The sequence below is a fragment of the Vulpes lagopus genome, chromosome 7 (genome assembly GCF_018345385.1).
Source record: "Vulpes lagopus strain Blue_001 chromosome 7, ASM1834538v1, whole genome shotgun sequence".
Taxonomy (NCBI): Eukaryota; Metazoa; Chordata; class Mammalia; order Carnivora; family Canidae; genus Vulpes; species Vulpes lagopus.
In genome coordinates this window covers 87,299,500-87,310,594 of record NC_054830.1, presented here as the reverse complement: position 1 = coordinate 87,310,594, position 11,095 = coordinate 87,299,500, and the positions used below count along the sequence as shown (strand labels likewise).

General features: G+C 39.8%; 1 pseudogene; it reads left to right on the top strand.

Annotated features, from left to right (window-relative positions):
• Nucleotides 1-1,063: 1,063 nt before the first annotated feature.
• LOC121495202 lies at nt 1,064-3,913 on the top strand (annotated as a pseudogene).
• Nucleotides 3,914-11,095: the final 7,182 nt, after the last annotated feature.

Genomic DNA, 11,095 nt, shown 5'->3' with positions numbered 1-11,095 from the left:
CTGTGTTGTCCTCTAGGATTTTGATGGTTTCCTGTCCCGCATTTAGGTTTTTCATCCATTTTGAGTTTCTCTTTGTGTATGGTATAAGAAAATGGTCCAGTGTCATTCTTCTACATGTGGCTGTCCAATTTTCTCAGCACCATTTATCGAAGATACTATCTTTTCTCCATTAGATATTTTTTTCCTGCTTTGTCAAAGATTAGTTGACCACAGAAATGAAGGTCCATTTCTGGGTTCTCTATTATGTTCCATTGATCTATGTGTCTGTTTTTGTGCCAGTATCATAGTGTCTTGATGATCACAGCTTTGTAATACAGCTTGAAGTCAGGCATTATGATGCCCCCAGCTTTGGTTTTCTTTTTCAACATTCCTCTGGCTTTTCTGGTTCCATACAAATTTTAGGATTATTTGTTCCAGCTTTGTGAAAAATGTTGATGGTATTTTGATAGAGATTGCATTGAATATGTAGATTGCTCTGGGCAGCATAGACATTTTTAACAATACTTATTCTTTCAATCCATGGGCATGGAATGTTTTTTCCATTTCTTTGTGTCTTCCTCAATTTCCTTCATAAGTGTTTTGTAGTTTTTAGAGTACAGATCCTTTACCTCTTTGGTTAGGTTTATTCCTAGGTACCTTATGGTTTTGGATGCAGTTGTAAATGGGATTAATTCCTTGATTTCTCTTTCTGCTGCTTCATTACTGGTATATAGAAATGCAACAGATTTTTTTTTTAAAAGAAGAAAGAAATGCAACAGATTTCCTGTACACTGATTTTGTATTCTGCAACTTTACTGAATTTGTGTAACAGTTCTAACAATTTTTTGGTGGTCTTTTGGGTTTTCTATATAGAGTATCATGTCATCTGCAAATAGTGAAATTTTGATTTCTTCCTCGTCAATTTGGATTCCTATTACTTCTTTTTGTTGTCTGATGGGCTAGGCTTCCAGTACTATGTTAAATAACGAGGTGAGAGTGGACATCCTTGTCTTTTTCTGACCAGAGAGGAAAAGCTCTCAGTTTTTGCCCATTGAGGATCATATTAGCTTTGGGTTTTTGGTATATGGCCCTAAATATTGAGGTATGTTCCCTCTAACCCTTCTACATTGTTGAGGGTTTTTATCATGAATGGATGTTATGCTTTGTCAAATGCTTTTTCTACATCTGTGGAAGGGATAATATGGTTCTTATCCTTTCTTTTATTAATGCAGTGTATCACGTTTACTGATTTGTAAATATTGAATCACCCTTGCAACCCAGGAATAAATCCCACTTGATTATGGTGAATGATTTTTTTAATGTACTGTTGGATTCGATTTGCTAGTATTTTATTGATAATTTTTACATCCATGTCCATCAGAGATATTGGCCTATAGTTCTCTTTTTTAGGGGAGTCTTTGTTTGGTTTTGGTCTCAGGATAATGCTGGTCTCATAGAATGAATTTGGAAGTTTTCCTTCCTTTTCTCTCTTTTTGGAACAGTCTGAGAAAAAATTCTTTAAATGTTTGGTAGAATTCAACTGTGAAGCCATCTGGCTCTGGACTTCTTTTTGTTGGGAGATTTTTGATTATTGGTTCATTTTGTGAGTTATTGGTCTGTTCACATTTTCTATTTCATTCTGTTTCAGTTCTGGTAGTTTATATGTTGCTAGGAATTTATCCACTACTTTCAGGTTGTCCAGTTTGTTGGCATATAGTTTTTCATAATATCCTCTTATAATTGTTTATATTTCTGTGGCATTGGTTGTTATTTCTCCTCTTTCATTTTTGAGTTTATCTATTTGGGTCTTTCCCCCCACCCCCACCCCCTTTTTTTTGATAAGTCTGGCTAGGGGTTTATCACTTTTATTATTTTTTTCAAAGAACCAGTTCCTGGTTTCATCGATCTGTTTCATTGTTTTGTTTGTTTTAGTTTCTAAATAATTTATTTCTGCTGTAATCTTGATTATTTCCTTCCTTTTGCTGGTTTTAGATTTTGTTTGTTGTTCTCTTTCTAGCTCCTTTAGGTGTGAGGTTAGATTGTTTATTTGAGATTTTTCTTGCTTCTTGAGGTAGGCTTATATTGCTATATACTTTCCTCTTAATGACCACTTTTGCTGCATCTCAAAGATTTTGGACTGTTGTGTTTTCATTTTTGTTTTGATGTATTTTTAAATTTCTTCTTCAATTTCCTGGTTGACCCATTCATTCTTTAGTAGCACATTAACTTCCATGTATTTGTGGACTTTCCAATTTTTTTCTTATTGTTGACTTCAAGTTTCATAGAGTTGTAATCAGAAAGTATGCGTAATATAATCTCAATCTCTTTGTACTTGTTGAAGCCTGATTTGTGACCTGGATGTATTCTGGAGAATGTCCCCTGTGCACTTGAAAAGAATGTGTATTCTGCTGTTTTAGAATGAAACATTCGGAATATATCTGTTAAGTCCATCTGGTCTGGTGTGTTATTCAAAGCCATTGTTTCCTTATTGATTTTCTGTTTAGATGATCTTTCTATTGATATAAGTGGGATGTTAATGTCACCTACTATTATTGTATTACTAGCAACGACTTCCATTCTGTTTATTATTGTTTTATATATTCGAGTGCTCCCATATTGGGGCCATGAATATTTATAATTGTTAGATCTTCTTGTTGAATAGTCTTCTTTATTATGATATTATGATATATAGTGCTCTTCTTCATTTCTTGTTATGGCTTTTGGCTTAAAATCCAGTTTGATATAAGTATGACTACTCTGGCTCTCTTTTGATGTCCATTTGTATGATAAATGTTTCTTTATCCCCTCAGTTTCAGTCTGCAGGTGTCTTTAGGTCTAAAATGAGTCTCTTGTAGGCAACATATAAATGGATCTTGCATTTTTATCCATTCTGACACTCTGTGTATTTTGATTGGAGCATTTAGTCCACTTACATTTAGAATAATTATTGATAGATATGTATTTAGTAGTATTTTATTACTTTTTTTTTTCACTGTCTCTGGAGACTTTCTCTATTCTTTTCTTGTCTTTGTCACTTTTAGTCTTTCCCTTCTACTCAAAGCATCTCTTTTTGGCTTGTGGTTTTGCCTTCACACGTCTCATCTCTCCCAGGGCAGCACTTATCCCTTCCTCCCACCTCAGTATGACCATATTTGTTCCCTGTAGAGAGTTGGTCCTGACCTCATGGGTTTTACCTTTCTAATGCCAGCAGTATCTGCTGGAAATGTTGGCCAGCTTACAATAGATTTGATTATTTCTACACTGGATATGTGTAAGATTGGTTACTTCTGACTTGTGTCAATGGTTGGAAACAATCCATATGCAACTGCAGAAAAAAACTCAACAGAACTCAGTATAATGCTGAAGTCTATTGCCTTCAAAGAAACTAGTGGCTCTTCAGTTAAGATCCATTTTTATTAAGTATAAATCAAAACCATTCTATTAAATACTGCTTTACTGGATGAAAAGTAGTAACTAACTGTGCTAAAGTTATGATCTTTCAAGCAGTCATTCACATTACCATAATGATCTATAGCTTCGCTAACTCCCTTCAGATACATACTTAAACTTTTCATGCAGAAAAATGTTAAAAGAAAATAGTCTTAACTGGGAAGAAATGGAAAAAAAAATCCATGAAATAGATGATTCCAAGTTTTGTATCTATATTCCTGGAAGAAATATTATAAAAACACTGTATGAGGAATGGTGTTCTAAAGAAATCTCAGTGACAGTTCTGCTGAAATTTGTTTCAGAAGGAGGCAATATCCCAGATGCATTAGATCTTGTTAAGTATCCTAATGAATGGCTTCAGATAAGCAAACCATGTGTTCAATGTGATGACCCCACAGCATCTGCCTTGTAGTGGAAAATGCCACATTCATGCAGATTACTCTTTGGCAATGGTCTTTCTCCTGTGATTTTTAAATTTTTTTGAAGTTTTATACTGTATGTCCAAAGATGTTTTTTACCAACACAACTGTTAAACAACTCTATAAGAAGTTATATTATCTGAGGATATGTTAGGAAATAAATCTTTACTTTTCACAGAAAATCTCAAGGAAAATGGATTAACAAAAAGTTGCTTTGCCATCTTTTCACTCTATACAACAAATGTAAATTTAGTACAATGAAATATTTTTTAAGTAAAAAGAAAGAGTCCCTTTAATATTTCTTGCAGAGCTGGTTTTTAGTGGTCATGAACTCCTTTTAGTTTTTGTCTGGGAAACTCTCTCTCCTGTTCTGAATAATAACTTTGTTGGATAGAGTATTCTTGGCTGCAGATTTTTCTCATTCAGCACATTGAATATATCATCCTATACTCTTCTGACTTGCAGAGTTTCTGTTGAGAGATCTGCAGCTAGCCTTGTGGGCTTTCCCTTATAAGTTAGGGACTTCTTTTGCTGCTTTTAGGATTTTTTTTTTTATCACTGTATTTTACATATTGAGTTACAATATATCTTGGTGTTGGCCAGCTTTTGTTCATTTTGATTGGTGTTTGCCTCCTGGATCTGGATGTCTGTTTCTTTCCTCAGAATTGGGAAATTTTCAGCTATTACTTCCTCAGATAAATTTTATTCCCTTCTTCTTCTTCTTCTTCTTCTTCTTCTTCTTCTTCTTCTTCTTCTTCTTCTTCCTTCTTCTTCTCCTTCTCCTCCTTCTCCTCCTCCTCCTCCTCCTCCTCCTCCTCCTCCTCCCACTCCTCCTCCTGCTTCTGCTTCTTCTGGGACTCCTAGGATACAAATGTTAATTACCTTTGATTGGAGTCACTGAGTCCCTAAGTCTATTCTCATGTTGCATAACTCTTCTTTCTTTTGTTCAGCTTCATTATTTACCATTGTTTTGTCTTCTAGGTCACTAATTCATTTCTCTGCTTCTTCCATCCTTGTATTCATTTCATCAAGTCTGTTTCAAATCTTTGTTATTGCATTTTTCATTTCTGACTGTTTTCTAACTCTTTTTATCTCTGTGGTAAGGGCCTCCCTGAACTCTTTCATTCTTTTCCCAAGCCCAGAAAGTACCCTTACGATTGTTGCTTTAAATTCTCCATCAGGGCGGGTGTTGGAGGGGAATGGGTGACGGGCACTGAGGTGGACACTTGACGGGATGAGCACTGGGTGTTTCTCAGTATGTTGGTAAATTGAACACCAATAAAAATTAATTAAAAATTAAAAAAAAATTCTCCATCAGGCATATCACTTTATTAGTTTTGATTAGATCTCTGGCCATGACCTTATCTTATTCTTTCATTTGATATAAATTCCCCCATCTTGGTATTTTTTTGTAAATCTCTTTCTTCTTCTGTGTGCTAGAAAACCCTGCTATGTTTCCTGATCCTGACAGTAATGGCATTTTTTTTTAAAGATTTTATTTATTTGTTCATGAGAGACACACAGAGAGAGAGGCAGAGACATAGGCAGAGGGAGGGGTAGGCTCCATGCAGGGAACCCGATGTGGGACTAAGATCCTGAGACTCCAGGAGCATGCCCTGGGCTGAAGGCAGATGCTTAACTGCTGAGTCACTCAGGCGTCCCCAGTAATGGCATTATGAAGAAGAGGTCATATAGTGTCCAGGCCTCACATTTCCAGGAGTGTCTCAAGTATGTGCTGCATGCACTCTGCTGCTTATTTTGACTGCTCTATCCTTCAGACTGGTCATCTGCAGAAGCTCTTCTTGCCTGCAGTGGGGCAGTGTTTGGACCTTGGTCAGAGTGTGGGGAGTTTTAACTAGATGTAGTCTGATCTGCTTGCTAAATGAGACCTGATGCTACTTTCATTAGAACTGATGCCTTGTAGAACTCTCTGGTCAGTAAATGTGGTGTGTACAAGGGTTTCTGCTGGTATCCGGGGAAGGGGCCTGCTGCACTGGGACTGAGACACACCTGCCCCAGAAAAGCAGACCCAGCAGAAGAGTGGGGGTGGGGTGGGCCTTGGCTTGAGCAGCTTAGGAAGCCAGTGTGAGTGCTGTGCTATTTACCTTAGGTGCCTCTGTGCCTATGCTGAAGGGTGGTGGAGGGAAATGGCACTGGCTGACTTTTTTTGTCCCAGGAGAGGTGACCCTTCCTATGCCACCTCTCATAGATATGACTTTACTCTGGGATTGAGCAGCACCCTCAGAGCTCTATCCCAGCCAAGCCCACTGACCTTTCTAACTCTAGTCTTCAAGCCCTGCTGATTGCAAAAACTCAGGAAAATCAGCCCCTCTTGATTTCCCAACCACTGGCATTGGGAAAGTATTTTCCTTGTGTGATCCCCTGTGTGCTCCACTCTCTTTCTCCCTTCTCTGCGACCAGGGCTCCCTCCCCTCTTCAGCACTTACCATCTGTTTCTCCCCCAAACCACATCTCTGCACCTCTTACCTTCTGCGATGTGGCCTCTTCTCTCTCTCTAGTTTTGGAATTTGTTCTGTCAGTCCTCAGACCGATTTCTTGGGTATTCTGAATGATTTGATAGTCATCTAACTGTATTTGAGGGATAAGGTGAGCCTAGAGGTATCCTTCTATGCCAACAATTAAGCTCCCCGTCCTCTAAGTTGCTATTTTAAAACTTCCATTTAACTTAAGCATAAGGAGATTGCTAATTTATGGCTATCCAACAATCCAGGAAACAGGGTGGATGCATTAGAACAGAGTGACCAGAATGTTGAGGTTGCTAAGAAAAGAGTGGAAGAATAGATTTACATTGGGGTCTAGGAGTCTAGAAATTTAACTTTTTTTTTTTTTTTTTTTGAGAGCATGAGCGAGGGATTGGTGCAGTAGTGAGGAGAGGGAGAGAGGCTCTACATTCAGTGGAGCTCAATCTCATGACCCTCAGGTCATGATCTGAACTGAAATCAAGAGTCAAACACTTAACCAACTGAGCCACCCAGGTGCCTGGAGTTTAACATCTCAAAACTGGAACAGAGCAGTGTGGTAATGAGGACATGGTTTCAAATCAATAAATTAGATTAGAGGGGAAGAGTATTGGCATTGGGATGTCAAGTAAACTGAGCAACCAAGCTGTTGGATGAAGTCTGTGTGGCCAACGAAGTTCCCAATGAGAGGAATGAGAGGAACTGTGGAGAACTGTTGCCAAAGTGTTCAGTGAATTAGGGCAGGTTTGGAGGGAGACCCAAGATAAGGATGGTGGGTGGGGCAGTAAATGTAGGGCTAAATGGTGTAAACCTTAAAGGACAGATGGTATTTGGGAGCAGGAGTCAAGATCTTGAAGCAGCAAGAATGCCAACTCCTGAAAGCTGCTGGGATACATGGGATATATCAGAACCGCTTCTCTTCTAGAAGGCTGCGGTGAGGAGCCAGACCTCAGCTACAACGTGTGCTCTTATTGGATCTAGATCTTGCATTTGGAACTCAACATTATATTACTAGTGTTGTCATGAACTTAACATCTATATGACAAATAGTTTAGTGAATATTCATAACTGTTTTTAGTCATTTCCCTATTGTTATTTGGGTTGTTTCCAATTTTCCTTATTATAAACAATGAAGTAATGAGCATATTTGTGACGATTTTTTTTTCAGCATTTATGATTATTTCAGTTAGGTAGTTTCCAAAAAGTGGACTGTCTACCTTGAAGCATATGAACATTTTCCCAGCCCTTGATGTTCCTGGTTCTATCCTCATCTTGGATTTTCTCTGCTCCAGCCATGGAGTCAACCTTGGAAAATTTCATCTTTCCAAGAATTCCTGATTTCTTCAAGTAGAGACTAGTATTCACATGTCAGGATCTGGGCACTAGATGTGTTCATTGAATTGGCATGTCATTGTCAGGCCCTCTCAGTGGACAAGCAGAGAGAATATGATGTATGCCTGAGTGTATGTGTATGCAACATATACATGTGCACACACACAGATGCTATTTCCCATGTGTAGGGGTGTTCACAGCAGTTCTGTCTTCAGGTTACGTGGAAGCGGTTGCAGCAGCAATGACGAGGTGTGTGCTTGATCCCCTCTACATTGTTCTGGAGAGTCCTGCCTGCCCTCCAGGTGATGTCCTTTTACAGGTGCAGCAGGATCATGTGGAGAGCGACCAGGTATGGAAGGGCTGGGCTGCCCAAGTACATCAAGTGCCTTTAGACATTCAGGAATCCCCAGGGAAAACCATCAGTTCTGCCACCAAACGAACAAAACAGCACATAGCTATTTCAAACAACTGCATTACAATCCCACTGCATCAGCCAGTGTTCTCCCAAAGGCGTACTTTAAGTACTTTAGGTGAAGCTAGCAGACTGGTTTTTATTCTTAGGTGTACTTTCTCTATTCTTTTGGTGTTGAAATGTCCTTTCTTCTATAAAATAAAGGGTAATGATAGATGGTACCATTCATAAATCACCCTCTATTGTTTAATTTTAAACTTTCTAGCCCACAAAGTTAAAAAAACAAACAAACAAACAAAAACAAACTAAGGAGGAGTGAGAGGACTGTTGGCCATCCTTTCTAACCTGTGAGAAGCCTGCCTTGGGCCTCACCAAAGAAAAGAGAGAAGTCTGTTCTGGTGGGAGTGGGCTGCCTTTGGAGGACTCTGGGGGAGACAAAGGAAGGGGCATGATCAGGTCTGGAATTTAGAACGAGCACTCTGGCTTCAGTTTATGAAAAGTGAATGGTGAGAGAAGATCCTAAAGGATGGGAAAAGCCCTCCTCTCACTTTTGTAGAGTAATTAATGGACAAGAGCCAGAAGAGCCTGAAAAAAATGCGAAGGTCAAACAGAATTGGAAATTCAGGAAAAGGGGCCTCTTTGGCTTTGAGGCTCACTTTCTGAGAAGAATTTGAGCACATCTTTTCCCTCAACTGCTAGAACTCATTTGCTATTTTCTTTTCCCCCATAATTTCATTAAAATAAACAGTTTTCCCTTCTGGGCAATCTTTTTAAGAATGGTAGAGAAAAGAGCACAGTTTATTTTCTATTTTAAAAAAAAGTTTTTCTCTTCTGCCACTAGCCAGACTAGTCTACTTTGGCAAGCCTTCCATTGGTAATAGCTGCTTCCCCCATTCTGTATTCACATATCAATTGTATCTGAACTCTAGTAATTATCAGGTGTCTTCTCTGTATCCTTAGAGTCCCCTGTCTGGCCCCAATGCAAACCATATTTTAGCAGCTGCTGACATGATTGGTATAAGAACAAATGGTGAAGATTCTTACAGAAGTGGGGAAAATTATTCTTCTCAAAGGGCTTCTAAACCCAGAGTTTGAAAGAAAACAAAGACAGATGCGCCTAGCCAAAGCAAGGATGCTGAGGCTTTCATACTCCTGCCGCTATGAAGTCCATCTAACGATAGCACCTGCGAGTAGGTTACAAAGTTGAATGAGGCCCTCCTAAGAGTGTTGAGCCACAATAGGGGTGCAAATGTCTATTGAGTCAGATGGAACCTCCCCACAGTTTTCTAGTGTATTCCTGTTGCCGAATTTGAGGAGAAAATAGTTGCTTTTCTCTCCTTGCTATATGTTAGTCTTCCCTGAAACAAAACTGTCTTGTGGGACTACTGGCAGGTGTGAACTGTACATCAAAGAGGCAAGAGCTCTCCTGTATCCCTGACCGATCTTGTCAAGCTGGCGGAAATGCGCTTCCCTGGTAAGTCCCTCTTCCCTATGCAGGGGCCTGGGAACACATACAGCCTGCAGCAGGGGCAACACACCCACATGTTCCTGTCCTGCCACTTGGCAGGTTGAGAGCCTTAACTCTCAGTGGCATTTCCAGAAGACTCACACTTTTTTTTAAAAAAAGATTTTTTATTTATTCATTTTAAAGAAAGATAGAGCAAATGAGCAGGGGAGAAGAGGCAGAGGGAGAGGGAGAAACAGACTCCTTGCTGAGCAGGAAGCCCAACATGGGGCTCCATCCCAGGACCCCAGGTGGAATCATGACCTGAGCCTAGGGCAGATGTTTAACCAACTGAGCCACCCAGATGCCCCTAGACTCACTCTTTCTACACTCTGAAAGGAATATTCATCCCATCTGGTGTCACTTCCTTATCACAGTTTCCCAAGGGTCCTCTGGGTTTTCCAAGGGCTGCTTATTTTGGGATCCCTGAGGTGAAAACAGCTTTGTCACTAGGGTAGCAAGGAAGCAATCTAAAGGGAGGAATAACTTTTTAATAATAATAAAAAGATGTGTGTGTCAGAGGGGCCTATAACATAGTGATTAATAGCAGGGACTCTGGAGACAGACTGCCTGAATTCAAATCCCAGCTCCTCCACCAGCCACCTGCATGACCTGGAATAAGAGACCTACTCCTCAATTTTGGTTTCCTCATCTACAAAGTGGGAATAATGACAATGGTATCTACCTCACAGGATGGTGAGGTACATGGATGAATGATGGATGATGATTAATTCAGATATTCCAACTAAAACACTTGGCATGATGCCTAGCACTGAATGACAGTGAGGACCGCCCTCGTGTGAGCTCATCACTGCTCCCCTGCATGCGACCCGCACTCCATCTCACGTCTGAAATGGTTGTCGCCAATAGTTGCCTTGATGAACGGTTGTGAGAATGGGGAGAAAATATACATCAAGTATCAAGCACTGTGCGTCGCACAGAGTAGATTCATTCCCAGCCCTCTCCCCTCAAAACGCCTCCTTAATTCCCCTGAAAGCTCTCAGCACACACATCTGCTCTGCTCCCGGGTCTTTCTAACACAGTGCCTCGGGAATCTATGAGCAGCAAAAGAGGTTCATGTGAAATCATCTCATTTATTTTCCCTTCCTCTTTGCAATGGGGAGAGGCTTTAGTATTTTCCTCTCACGTTTCTCTATTCAAGTAGCACAGAGTCTCTTTGCAGTCACTTAGGAGGGATAATGCAAATTCCAATTAAATGTTATGAGTCCAGGGCAGCACAATCTTTTTTCTAAATGCAAACAGATCCCACGACGATAACTGACTTATGGCTCTTAGGGACTTTCTGGACTTGCAGTTTTTTATTTCTTTTATTTTGAATCCATAGGTTCACAGGGTTGTGGTAAATTCACAGTCCAGATAATGCTCTGTTAGTTTATAATAGCAAAACTATACCTTATGTTATCTGCACAACCTCAGGAATCTTGTGCCAAGGTCAGAAGTGGGAAATGGGGTTCACCTTCTGAATGACTTTTCTTTAATGTCCATGCTTCAATAATTG